This window comes from Procambarus clarkii, chromosome 49, assembly GCF_040958095.1.
Source record: "Procambarus clarkii isolate CNS0578487 chromosome 49, FALCON_Pclarkii_2.0, whole genome shotgun sequence".
NCBI lineage: Eukaryota > Metazoa > Arthropoda > Malacostraca > Decapoda > Cambaridae > Procambarus > Procambarus clarkii.
In genome coordinates, this window is record NC_091198.1 from 8,357,945 (window position 1) to 8,373,124 (window position 15,180).

Consider the following 15,180-nt stretch of genomic DNA (forward strand, 5'->3'; position numbering starts at 1 on the left):
CATTTATGAACTGAATGTCCAAGTATTACTTGTGTACTTGAAAAGTTTAGGAAAGTTTTGTATTATGTGTACATTTTCAGTACTGTTTTCTTTTGCTTATGATACATTTTATATTATATAAAATAAGCAGTTAGTTGTATTGTAACCACTGTCTATTGTTTACCATTTACCATATGGGAAAATAATATTTTGTTGGGTAAATTTGTAATCATCTTAAGGTGATCCCAAACATAAGATTTTTTGTGGTGTGTGTAGTTCAAATGGAAGAGGAGGAGGAGGAATTGACATACAGTGTTAGAGTATGTACAATGCAGACCCGAGAAATTTTTTGCGATTCTTTTTCCGTTTGATGATAACAAAGGTTGGTGCACATAAGCAATCAATATGCAAAACTGTTTGTGGAAACTTTTTGTCCACTGCACAGCTACAACCTTGAGAGTTGATGATCATATTAAAGTATTGATCATTTATTCAACTCGGTCTATATGTATCACTTCACTATATAATAAAAAAGGTGCTCCATCCAACTTGCCTGCAGAGAATGTATAATTGCTTTAATTTTGCGTGAGATCAAAATGTATGTTATATATTATATTTGCATGTATAAATAGAAGTATTTGCCAACAGATAGTACTGATAATGTTATAGCTCATTTTATATTTAGTTTTATAAGTTGTAAATTATAATTTTTTTTTTTTTTTTTTTTTGCAAAGAACTGTGTTATTATGCATTTACACTGACTTGTTTTTAGCTGTGAGCGGTTATGGTCATCATTATTGACTATACATGTGATGGCATTGTATACAGGTGATTACAGTATGTGTATGTATGTATGTATGTATGTATGTATGTATGTATGTATGTATGTATGTATGTATGTATGTATGTATGTATGTATATATATATATATATATATATATATATATATATATATATATATATATATATATATATATATATATATATATATATATATATATATATATATATATATATATATATATATATATATATATATATATATATATATATATATATATATATATATATATATATATTATATAATAATTCTACTCATTATTTCAGAATGTTTAAAGGTTTATGTGATACTGTCAGTACACATATATCACAGGAAGTTGTTGTGGTTAGACGTGTAAGGTAATGTGTTGTGGATAGTTAAGTAAGACAAAACGGCTCACATATTAACCTTGCCTGGCTACAATCTTTTTTTTCCTCCGTTATTATTGTTTGTCTTCCTAATAGCTATTTATAGTCATTATATATATATATTTATATATAATATATACACATGTGCATGCACACACATATACACATGTGTAAATGATACATATGTTGGTTATTTTTTTTTTTAACATTTTATTTTTTGTCCATATACCTATTTAGAGGTTGATAGTGTGTGTGTACTGAATCTTACACCAAAAACAAAATGTTAATTAACCAACATCATATCTTCAGGTTACCTGGGCCTACTTTTGCATGTTTGCAAATCATATTATTAAGATGCAATATGTACCTCAAAAATGAATAAAACAAAAGCATTAAATAATAAAGTTAGCCTTATTGATGCAAAACATATTTAAGACATTAAAAATATTTTGTTGGAAGAATAGTGAAGGGTTTTAAAGATAAATCCAGATAATGCATTTTGCTTTCATTTATATTTTGGTATTGATTTTGTATGCCTCAAGTATTGCACCTCATTTACTATAAAAGGAATGGCAGAACAAACACAAAGTATTGTTTTAACTAACTGCTTTAATTATTGCATCTCTGCTGACTTATATTCTCTGGGAACTGCACTCTGAACAGGTGACTTACGGAATATTCTCAAGCCCCCCCAACTATGTGGTAAAGCATAATCTCTTGCCACTTTTATTTCCTTTGTGACTGCATGACACATTTCCTGTATATATTCCTCAACTCTTACGAATGCATTCCTCCACTCTCCTGTATGTATTCTTCTAGTCCTCCATACCGTAATGTTGTTTGACTACCAGTCATTTTATCTATATTTTTTACACTTTATTGTGTAGTAATGTCAACCTACTTAACTACGCTCTACCATACCTTGTACAGCTCTATCTTTGATAATTTTTTTAAATTTTCAGTTACTCTCCTTTTAAATGCTTGTATGAGCACTGTCATCATTGTCCCACTTTTTAATCTTGATTCTTGATTTTTCAACTATGATGTTTGTTCAGAAGCTGTTGAAAACAGAATGCCATTTCAGTCACTTTATATACTGTATCTTAATTTATTTATTTATATATATATATATATATATATATATATATATATATATATATATATATATATATATATATATATATATACACACACACACACACAGTATATGTATAATATACCAATTTTGCTTGTAAAGTTATTTTAACTGCTGATAATGCCAAAAATGGCTTAGCCATAGTTTCAGTAGGTTTTAGTTATAATGGGAAAGTGATACAGTATTTAGAATTGTGCAGTTCACCTCACATCCAAGAATGTTCTTGGCTACAGTATTGTTACAAATCATTATGCTTACCTTACAGGTGAAGCTGTTCAATTTGTCCTGCATGTTTGTATTCAGGAATAACTGAAATTGCCTTTTCAAAAAGCATACTTAGACATTTGATTCGATTAGTGTAATATTGTATACATTCCTCTCTGCTTAGTTTTTTAAATGTATTTACTCTGTATTACCCAAACAGCTAACATATATCTCCATATAGTAATAAGAGAAATTAGATACTTTATAAGAATTTTCAGATTTGCATTTCCTAAATGATGGTATTTTATTATATTTTATTGCTTAAATGATAGTATTATTATTTATATTTTATTCTATATTTACCTATTTGAAAGAAAGCATAAAGCATGTGCTGGGAAGTATACACTATTTATCAGAATTTCTCGCTTTAACACTAATAAGCTGCACTTCTTGTTTGCTCTTTTTACCCCCAAGACTGACACCAAGATTGTCTTTATGGTGTCAAGTAAGCTTTAATTCTACTAGTTTGGAGCTGACATTTTTTGTATGTACAGTTTATATAGCAAACTTTTAAAAACTGATGAAACTGTTATTAGCTTTCTTATTGTAGCACATTTACCCTTGCTCCTTTTCAACATTATTTTGTATGGTTTTTATTATTCAAGGCTCACTGCATCCGTGTTTGCCAAGTTTTTTTTTTTTTTGTCGTTGACATAATTGCGTTTAATGTAAATCATCCTTATAATTTTATCATTGCTACTTTGCACTATTTAGTTGGCTGTACTACAGTAATAGTTAATTTAATTGCCTTGTATTGACTTCTGTATTTTACAGTTTTAGCTGTTAAATGTAATAGAGTACTGCTATTACTATTGATACTACTGCAAGTCATGATTTAGTTATTAATTAGTACCATGGGTTGAGCCAATACTGCTACTATAGCCTGTATAACACCAACAGCCACTTCTGCTACAATAGTCATTTACTTTTATAGACTATTTACTTCTTTATTGACATATATATATATTGGCTTGTTTTATTATAACCTCATGAAAACTTTAATAATAGTTACATTCTGTTTTTAACACTTTCCACTTATAAGGATGTTATTTATTCAAGTGCATGCACATATATTTGGCAACTATATGTACCTCTTAACTAGTGCAACTGCCAAACTTGGTACACTATATGGAAACTGAAAATAAAAATACATTTGTTTTACTTGTATAATTCAAGCTGTACTGCAAATTAGTTATATTTGTTTTCATTAAATTTAAAAAACTTTGTCCCTTGTTTGCTCAGTTTTAGTAATTTTTGGCACTTTTTAGTTTGATAAATATTTCATATGTAATTTAATAAAACAAAATTACCGTGAACATTGTGTGTAACAGGTTACTTTAGTGCTTTAATTATATCAAGATATTTTACATAGAATATTATGTTATAAACCATTTAATTGGTCAAAATAAGTTCTTGTGTGATAGAAAAGTAACAGCATTTATCCAATGAATTTAAGGTACGCTTCATTCTCTGATAATTTCAGTGTCTTCCAGTATAAATGGTCTTCAGGAATGACATTCAATTGGTAATCTTTACCACAAATTGTATCTATGTGGGATGCTTCTCTCATAAGTTCATATTTATTTTATTTCTCTTACTGATTGTAGCTTGTCTCAGAAAATACTGTACGTACTTCAATATTTGAAGCTTGTAGGTAATGGGAACTTGGATATGAAACCTTTTACAAATTTACAAAGAAAATATTTATATTGTGATATGCACTTGGGTTAGTGCCAATTGTTTTATATTTGAAAGTGAGGCTAATTTAAATATGCAGTGAACATTAACTCTTCAAAGTTTAAAGTTAATGTATAATGAACAAAAGTTGCATTTTATTTTTGTCTGAAATTATGATATAATGTGAGCAATTGTTTTATCATACAACTTGGTGAGCAGTGTACACATAAGTATGCTGATAGTACTGATGTGGAAGAATAGCAATGTTGGATTATAGTAAAAGACAGTGCACAACTCATATGAAGTGCTGTTCACATAGCATTTGTTATGATGAAAAGTTCAGGTGTGTTTGTAAATATTAAAACATGTACAGGAATACTGTAAAATACATTTAATACACATAAAAATAAATGTGCCATTGTAAAGTATCACTTTCTATTTTCCTTCTCGTAAAGAGTTATTCCTAAGGACATTTTTCAGTTAATGGTTCAAACATTTCTAAAAACCTGTAAACACACAACAATGTGAATCATAATCGTATATAAGCGACACAGTGAAACTCCTTTAATTGCAGGTACATCTTTCATAAGTACTGTAGGCTAAAATGACCCAGGCTTGGGTTGAAGACTAAGAAAATTATAGAAAGCACCTCTGAGCAGGAGGGGCTTACTGTAAAAACGTGTAATCTTCAGAGTGCATAATCGATGGATGTATATTCTAGAGATTCTACGCTTCAGAGGTATGCCACTAGATTAATCCCAGAACTAAGAGGCATGAGTTATGCCTCAGGCATAACTCATGCCTGAGTTATGATACCTGCAATTTATTAAACATATTTATTATGTTTAACTTCCGATACCTACAATTTATTAAGCAGTTTACGAGGTTGTCTATATCAATAATAACCTTCATGGAATAAATTTAGAAGTAATTCCATCAGGATATAGTTCCCGAGGCCTTAAAATAATTAAGAGAGGTAGGTTGGCACTTTGCAATATTCTGTATGACAAATGTAAATCACTAAATATAAAATTGAAGAAACAAAGGATCCATTCTCGTCTCCCAAGAATGCTTATCTGCACGAGCAAACCTCTCACAAAGTACAATATTGGAGGCCGTCCTAAATTGAATTCGTCCATCAAAAATATGCAGAAGTAAAAGTAAATATTCATCAGTCGCAGAGCGATACACAGCTTTTAATTTCCTTTACGAGGGCCGGTATTAGCATGAGCAGCAGCCGGACGCCGAGTCGCCGAAGGACGTGGAGCCTGGGGTCCCTTGGCACACATTAGCCACGCTCTCCGACCTCTCTGCCACCCTTCTCCACTAGCCTGCTTACCAGACTTGTCAGGCCCTCTCCACCCAGCCTACTGTCGGGCCCTCTCCACCCAGCCTACTGTCGGGCCCTCTCCACCCAGCCTACTGTCGGGGCCTCTCCACCAGCCTACTGTCAGGCCCTCTCCACCCAGCCTACTGTCAGGCCCTCTCCACCAGCCTACTGTCAGGGCCCTCTCCACCCAGCCTACTGTCAGGCCCTCTCCACCCAGCCTACTGTCAGGGCCCTCTCCACCAGCCAACTATGGGAGAGCGGAAATGTAGCTGACGTGTCAGAAATAACTCGGCAACTAATGTTTATATAATCACTGAGAAGCAGCATAGAAATAATTTTGTTGATATAAGCATGAGTAAAACCGCCCTGTGTGGGAGTGACAATGGAAAAGCAACGAGGCTGCTGTTTGTAATACTATAATACTCATGCGATGGGTAATGGCAGGAGAGCAGCTATGGGGTTAGTGACAGGGGGCTCAGCAGTGGGGGGGGGGGTAAATTTGCACTCACAGGATGAGTATAGGGTGCACAATAAACCACCGATTAGTGGATGAATATGTTGTGAACAATAACCTGCTCACAGAATGAACACGTGGGTGCACAGTGAACGGGCCACTGCTCAAGTGTATGCTGAGCAGTGAGCACACAGGGTGGGAATAGGCAGAACGTGGAGATAATTTCTTGATTTTAACTTCATGCATGACTTCAAAAGCTTCAGAACAAGACGTATCAAGAGTTAGAAGGACATCGCACCAGACGATCAGATGCTATGAAGCGAGGCATGGTTTATGCGTTCTTTGTTATTTATATTCTCCCTCTTGCTTATTTCCTTTCTTTAATTACCCGCCTCGTCTGCTATCCCCCCTTTAGAAGGTTCTAAACCCATCCCCACCCCAATAATACCCCCATCTTTCCCAATTCACCCCTACCCTCTCAATGCCTCTTCCACCCCCCCTCCCCAAACATCCATCCAAGCTTCTCCCCCCCCCCCATCGCAGAATGGCTTTCTTTCCATCAAACAGCTCATTTGATATCACGACGGGAGGCCTCCCGAAATAAAGAACCTAAACTTTGGATAATAGAAGAAATCTCTTTGAAAAGTATTTCTTTCCAGGTCTATCCCATCTCGCTCGATATCAAGAGGATGGGAGTGGATTCTCCCGCACTGGAAGGTTTGGGCATAGTTTGGCAGGGTAAGCGAGATGCTGGTTAAGCCAACGTGTCACAGTTAATGACAAAACAAATGAGAGACAGAGACAATGAATTGGTAATACCTGCCAGATGTGTAGGCAAGGATACATCTAGCAACCAGTGTATTGTGTATGCATGCGAGGTAATACCAGATGGGTCATGATAGTTAATATCTAAGAACGGAAAGAAATGTCTACCGAATATGTTAATAACACAGTAGGGGGGGGCGTGGCTCTGGAACCCTTGAATATCTAACTACAGGGGACTATGGGTTGTATCCACTCGATTTAAGGACCTCGTATGTAGCATTCCTCCGGTTCAAACGCCCGGTTTGGGGACAGGTATCTGGTGCCTCTTATAACGGTCTTATACCAGTCTGGCAGTGGATAAAACCGTAGGTCGGTACTTGGTTAGTTTAGGCATAGGCACCTTCACGTGGAAAGCGGCCACCGATTTCCATCGTCAAGATGTTTTAAATTATACATCTTAATGAAGAAACTTACAAATTATTAAGACAATATTAGGAAACAATTGTTATTAAGAACAATTATTTTCTTATTAAATACCTTTTATTGTATATGGCACTAGGTTTTTTCTTTTTTTCTGGCAGACATGAATGTACCGTCGGCCTCGTGTCATTGTTTACTGTGGACGCGCACGGCCAACTTCACGTTTGAAGGACAAGGTCTATTTTAATTGTGATCTTCAGTTTCATTTACAAGATGCCTAAGGTTACCAGCACACAGGCTAAGGCAACCAGTGCACCCAAAGGCAGCGCCTGACGGTTGCACGAAAGCTGAAATTTATTCAGAAACTTGACAGAGGATATTCTCATGCGCCAGTGCCAGCAGAGTTTAACATCGGCAAAAGTACAGTAAGTGACATCAAAAGCAGAAGGAAATGCTATCAAAATATGTGAGCACTACATTGTGTGCTGCTTCTGGTGTTGCATGTTTGGGGAAGGCGGTAAAGGCTGTTCAGTGTCACCAGTTGTAGGCTGTAGTGCATAAGTGGGTCATTCAGTGCGGTGGCATTGCAATACGATTTGAAGAGCTTAAAGTTTGCAGCAAATAAACTTGGCATTCATTTAGATGTAAAAGACTTCACTGCAAGTGATGGATGGATTTGGAGATTTAAGGCTCGGCATAAGATTTCAAACACCACAAAAATTTATGGTGAGGCTTCAAGTGTTGATTCCCACTAATGTTGAATCATTCAAGAATAATTTAAATCAGCAATAATTTAAGCAAATATCAAGTGTATAATGGCGCAGAGACAGGATTTATGTGGAGAGCTGTACCCAGTGAATCGTTGACCAGTAGGCTGCTGGATAATATTTCTGGACGAAAGATAAGCAAGGAACGATTCTCAGTCTTGCTCTGTGCTAATGTCGATGCCTCGCAGGACAAAGATATTACAAGCACTACTGTAATATACTACAGTTCAAAGAATTAATGGTTTAATCAGTCAGTATTTTTAGACTGGTTTGAAAACCACTTTTGCAAGGAAGTTAGAGAATTCCAGATCAACAAAGTGGAATAAAGGCCACTGAGGTAAAGACATTATTGCTGCCAGATGATGCTCCTGCTTACTCCACTAGCAAGTCAATTTCATGGGATGGCAGAATAAAATGCATGACACTTCCACCAAACACATCCTTGATGCAGCCCGTGGACTAAGGTGTGTTATCCTTGCTGCTAAACAGATGTACCAAACAGCAATACTTGAAGATATTTTAGTTGTTTTACCTGGCGAGAAAAATGCATTGACATAGGCTCAAAGAACACCAGAAATTTTAAATAAAAAGTACACAATTAAGGAAGCAATCAAAGAATGCTTCCAACAAACAACAAAAATAACTAAATAGAATATTTTAGTTGTTTAGAAACAACTAAAATATCTTCAAGTATTGCTGTTTGGTACATCTGTTTAGCAGCAAGGATAACACACCTTAGTCCACGGGCTGCATCAAGGATGTGTTTGGTGGAAGTGTCATGCATTTTATTCTGCCATCCCATGAAATTAACTTGCTAGTGGAGTAAGCAGGAGCATCATCTGGCAGCAATAATGTCTTTACCTCAGTGGCCTTTATTCCACTTTTGTTGATCTGGAATTCTCTAACTTCCTTGCAAAAGTGGTTTTCAAACCAGTCTAAAAATACTGACTGATTAAACCATTAAATCTTCCACTGGGCTAGGCTTTGGAATAGCGTGACAAAAATCACAGTAACAAATTCGTGGAAGAAACGTTTAACAGAGGCCTAGAGGTGAAGCAGCAGTATCTGATAGTAAATTCGAAGGTTTTGAAATGTAGCCAACGATTTTGAAGGGTTTGAAGAAAGGATCCGTACAATCTTCCTTCAGGCTGGTCAGGATGTAGGAGTGAATGAAGTTATTGAATGACTAGAAAATGATTATGATGCTGGTTATGAATGCTTAACTGAAGAACAGATTGCTCAGTGTTGTCGGAAATGTTGAAGACTGATGACTCTGACAATGTCTGAGACGATGGTGGTGAGGCTCTGCCTAGAGTTGTCGGATATCAGAAAAGATTCCTACAAACTGAGGACCTCATTGAATATTACAAAAAAATAAGCATTAGGTTGTTTGACATTTTTATGTACACTTAATAGCTTTTATGCAATGTCTCAGCAAGTAAGTCAGAGATAATCTGATTCAGACGAAAATTTATAAATTCATGATTTCAACTTTCCTGGAAAGATCTTTGTGTAGAAGCCATGCTGCACCCGCCGATACTGAGTTTCCATCAACAAGTCTGCAGCATCCGCTGACGATGATATAAAATATGATTGAAATGCATATAAATTAGTGTAAAAAATGTACAGTACAGTACTGCAAGTTAAGTGTTAACGAATTGGGGACTATTATAATTTGTCAAAAAAGACTATCATATACTATATATTGATCTGTACATAATGTAAATACAGAAATACGTTTCAAGTATACGAGTGTGTTACAGCTGTATTCAACATTTTTTTATTACAGTGCAGTGCATTACTCACGTGAATTAGCAGTAGACCCATTGTATTGTGAAGGCCTGAAACTAAGTGTACATACTGTATAGTTTTATAAAGTGAATGACAGAATCCTTGTATAGTCCTCTGTGTCGCGAACAGTATTGTATTATACTGAACAAAACAAAATAAGCGCCGCAGAGGATGACATGATCTTCACGGCTTCGTAAGCTTCACCTTCGTAAAAAGTAAGTGTTATTTTTATTATTACAGCATATTACCGTAATTATGTTTTTTAAACAATAGCTACATATTAGTCTCATATTACATATTAGTTACAGGCCTGTAACTGTATGTTCTATCATTAGCACATGATTTCATCGTAGGTAACTCGCATGATTTTATCCTAGGTTAGTTACTGGGTTAGTGACAAGGCTCGATTGCCAACATACAACCTGTCCTCTTACAAAGAACGTCGCATTTTGATCGTATGCGTCACATAAGGCCAAAAATTGTCGTACTAGAAAATGGAAGTGGCTCGTGAAAGTGACATACTGTCCCGTTTTCTGTTTTAGGTCCTAAGGTAGGTTAAGAGTTTGAATTTGACCGTTTTCTCTTAAATTTGACCGTTTTCTTTTAAATTTGACCGTTTTCTTGACGTTGGGAAATCTTAGAGGGTACAGGCTGGCATGTTTCCGCTACAGCCTGTGTCACAACATTACAAATAGCAAAAATACATTACCTGCACTGGGTGAAACAAAACACACTTATACATTTTATTGAGATAACACTAACAGTCATTTACTGATACACTATGTATTTCGCAATACAAAGGAATTGGCCGATTTTTTCCACCCAGCTGACAGCTGGTTTAATCGCCGGCGCGACACTTAACTTGGAACGCAATTACATACCTGAATTATACCGGGCTTTGCATACTGCATAAAACTTTTAGGCATTTTAGTAAGAAGGCTACACAGCTTCTGAAGGAGAGGGAAGTTAAAACTATATATATTTTTTAAAATACTGTGGAATACTGTTTTAAATACTGTGCAATAAATTCTGTTAACTCTACAAGTACAGTGTTGTAATTAACTGTATTTGTTATATTTGTTATGATAAAGCTATTGTGTTATACTGCAAATCAAAATACCATATACATATTCCCTATGAATTTTCTATAATTTTCGTGAAGAAAAATATACCCTAGGAGCCTGGATGTTACTCGAAATATTATCAACATTTCAACAACACCGGATTTAGTGGAGCCCCGCATTTAACGACCTGGGTATAGCCCCCCATATAGGTCGCTAAATCGAGTGGATACCACATAACATCGACAAGGGCACAAACGATGATACAAAGGGGTCTTGTAGCGTAGTCGTCTGCTCACAACCCAGAGTCCCAGGTTTAATTTCCGGCCTTGACAGAGATGGTTGGGTACGTTTCTTTCACCTGATGCCATCCACTTGGGCTGGTCGGTTCAGCGACAATTTCGATTCTTGCTGGGTCGGCATTAGATCCCCGATGGCCCAAGGGGTTGGGCACTGTTCTTCACTCTGTCCTCGTATCCCAACTCCTGTCCCAGAGATGTTAAATTAATTTGCTCTGGCCTGCCAGATTTCATGTCCCAGGAAGGAGAAGGCCTTCCCCCTTCCTGGGACAAGAGTTGAACACTTGTAAAACAAATAAAACAATAATATTAAACTAATACCATAACATTGACCCTATTACTGTGCATTGTTGCTTCCTGACACTTGCGTCACTTGTCTGACACATTGCATTAAAGTTTGTGGCAAATGACTGAACTCGACCAACTTTGAGTATTACATTCAGGCGTGAATCAGTAAGTCGAGAACAAAGCCAAAATTTGTGATGCTCATTACAGAGACGATCTGTTCACAGACACGTGTTTCTAAACATGGATATAATCTTTGAGGCAAAATACTTGATCCCGAGATAATTTAATCCCAGATGTTTATCAAATGTCTGTACATCAACACTCGAAAACGTTTCCCCTCAAAATATCATCACATTGCGACGGTAAGGGAGTTGAACTGTCTGGTTAAGGCTTCGTGCACATCAATAGTAGTGTCCTAATGGCGGCATTTATTACATACTCTATTTATGCTGTTTTGCTGCACATTTCACCACGAATACTGGAGTGAAAGTTTAAGCATTCATGGTTTGCCTTCATAGCTAGTAGTTGTTTATTTAATTGAATGGCTAACCCCACCCCCCTTTGCTACCCAAAATTTGTGGGGTCTATTCTTTTGTTCAATCAACGCCCAATTTCTCCAGGGCTCCTATCTACCTCACAACGATATCAATTCCACAAACTCTTCTGTTACCTAAATACTTTCAACGCCACGTATACAACACAGCAATGATTGAGGGACCCGGGCCGCATATAGAAGAAAAAATTTAACAAATCATTGATGTATATAAGAAATAGGAGAGGTCCCAAGATGCTGCCCTGTGGCACCTCTACTGTCAATGGTAGAGTGGGGGAGGATATGCGGTTGATGACTACATATTAGTGTCTGTCACTGAGATAGGATCGAATATAGTCCAGGGCAAGGCCTTGAATACCATCGTGGTGAAGTTTAAGTAAGAGGTAATTATGGTTTACAGTATCAAAGGCCTTTCTCAGGTCAATGAAGAGGCCAATTGGGAACTCATTTTTGTCAAGGGCTGTGTAGATTATATCAAGCAGACTAATAATGGCATCATTGAAACCTTTTTGAGGAACGGAAGCTAAACTGGCAGGGACTTAATATGTTGAGTTTTACAAAGTAGGAATAGATATTCCTACTATAGATTACAAATATTTGTTCAAATATTATCTGTTCAAATATTTTTGAAAGTATAAATAGATTACCTATAATTTCTACTAAACGCATTATAATTCTAATTCTAATTTTTATTCAGGTAAAAGTACATAGATAGAAGATGAGTTACAAACATAATTTGGATTTATAGATAGAGCGAGTACATACAATACCTAAAGCCACTAATACGCATAGCGTTTCGGGTAAATTATACTAAAGTAATGACAATAAGGGCGACAATGAAACCCTTAACAATCAACTAGGCATTGTGAAGGTATTCTTGTCTTCCTACCACAATATATTTATCGGAACAAGTAATTTATAAATGTTACAAAAACTGCGACGGTCTTCCGATCTTTCTTTAGTCTCCCCCGTATACTGTTTTCCAGTACGTTTTCTCTCTTGGCGTCTCCATACTTCTCTTTCTGCTTCGTATAATAATAATAATGATAATTATTAGATACAAAGGAACATATTACAGTGGTTAATTTGTAGATACAGAATTTGTACATTTTATAGAGTCACTATTTACCCAGATTAAAAATTAAAATGCTAACACAGAAATAAAATATTATGAGGATCAATTAAAATTTTAGTTTAGTTCATTTATTATGCACCCCATACCCATCTTGTGGGCGGTAGAGGAAAGGGTTACAGAGGGTTCATTAATGGGCTCAGGGACTGAACCACACAATTCATTTAGCTAAGCAAGTTACAGTCTTGATGAGCTAGTTACAGAATTCAATACACATCGTCACATCAACAATGGGTTCGAAACCGACCACAAGTACAGTTTCTAGTTTAAGCAACTGACATATGTGGAGAGCTAGTGTCATAGTTGATATGTTTGTCCTGCACACCGCCCCCCCCTCATCCAGTGGGCAGCGGTGGATAGGTTACAATCACTTAGTTACTACCAACAGTTAGCAAACTGGGGATATTTGGCTAAGAGTTCTGGTAGCAGATCATTTTGAATGAAATATTGACACATCTCTAGAACATTTGTTATAGAATTGTCTCTGAACTCACGTATCTTTTCGCACTCCATCACATTGTGACGGTGGATGTGCGAATAGTTTTGTTGACACAGTTTACATTTGGTCAGGTCTACATCAGCAGATAATGAAGAATTCCCAGAGATACTTGTAACCGAGTCTAAGCCGAGCAGTAGTAACATCTAGAAGTCTGCTGATTTTATTGGATGATCCATAGATGTGTGGCTCCTCTTGCATGATAGTATGATGATAGATGGAATTACTAGTGTCAATTTCACTTTGCCTAAGATCTACACGATTTTGTTGAAGTTCTCGGTGTACTGCTGCTGGTTCAGGAGTAAAGTATACTCGCTGGTTGGTCAGTAGGCTGGTGTGACGGCCTTAGAGGTTGACGGGTCTTGGGCCCACACCCAAACCTAACAACCACTGTATAACAGGAATTGGGGAGCACTACACCGGGCCTGTTGGCCCATAGTAGGCGGCCCTGCTTGATTGTTGTTGTTTTAGATTAAGTTACTCAGAGCAAAATTTCCATGTAGCACGGGCTATAGCGAGTCCGTAATCAGATATCAGTGAGCCCCTCGTAATCAGTTACCAGTGAGCCCTCGTAATCAGTTATAAGTGAGCCCCTGCTTGAGTTCACCCTTTTCACCCATGTACCTGTCCAATATTATCTTGAAACCGATGACATTGTCTCAATAATGCTATCTGACACTCCATTCCACTCATCTACAAGCCTATTTCCAAACTAGTAATTTCCCATATCCTTCCTAAAGAAATTTTTCCACCTTGTACCCATTAATGCAGGCTTAAAATTCTGTTTATATCCCGTATTTGTATGCCCACTAATACTCTTAAATATCATCTCCTCTTGTCTTACATCTCTCTAGCGAGTGAAGACTGAGACGCTGCCATCTACCTTCTTAGACAAGGCCCACGATGCTAGATACGAGGCTTGTCATCCCTCTGTGTATTTTCTTTAGTGTCTGTGTCCGTTCCGTAGACCAGAAGTGCCCAGCATAGTTGCCTTTATTTTTTAATAAATGAGGTACATCTGCATTAGTGCCGCGGAGCTTCATCAGTGGTGGATATACCTGAGTGATGATATATCTGAGGGATGATATATCTGAGGGATGATATATCTGAGGGATGATATATCTGAGGGATGATATACCTGAGTGATGATATATCTGAGTGATGATATACCTGAGTGATGATATATCTGAGTGATGATATACCTGAGTGATGATATATCTGAGGGATGATATATCTGAGGGATGATATACCTGAGTGATGATATATCTGAGTGATGATATACCTGAGTGATGATATATCTGAGTGATGATATACCTGAGTGATGATATATCTGAGGGATGATATACCTGAGTGATGATATATCTGAGGGATGATATACCTGAGGGATGATATATCTGAGGGATGATATACCTGAGGGATGATATATCTGAGTGATGATAAACCTGAGGGATGATATACCTGAGTGATGATATATCTGAGGGATGATATACCTGCTTCCGTTGCTAAGGAGTCTTGCTATAAATCTCACCACTTTCATAGTTCTTGTATCGTATTCAAGTTTTTATTATTATTATTATTTTC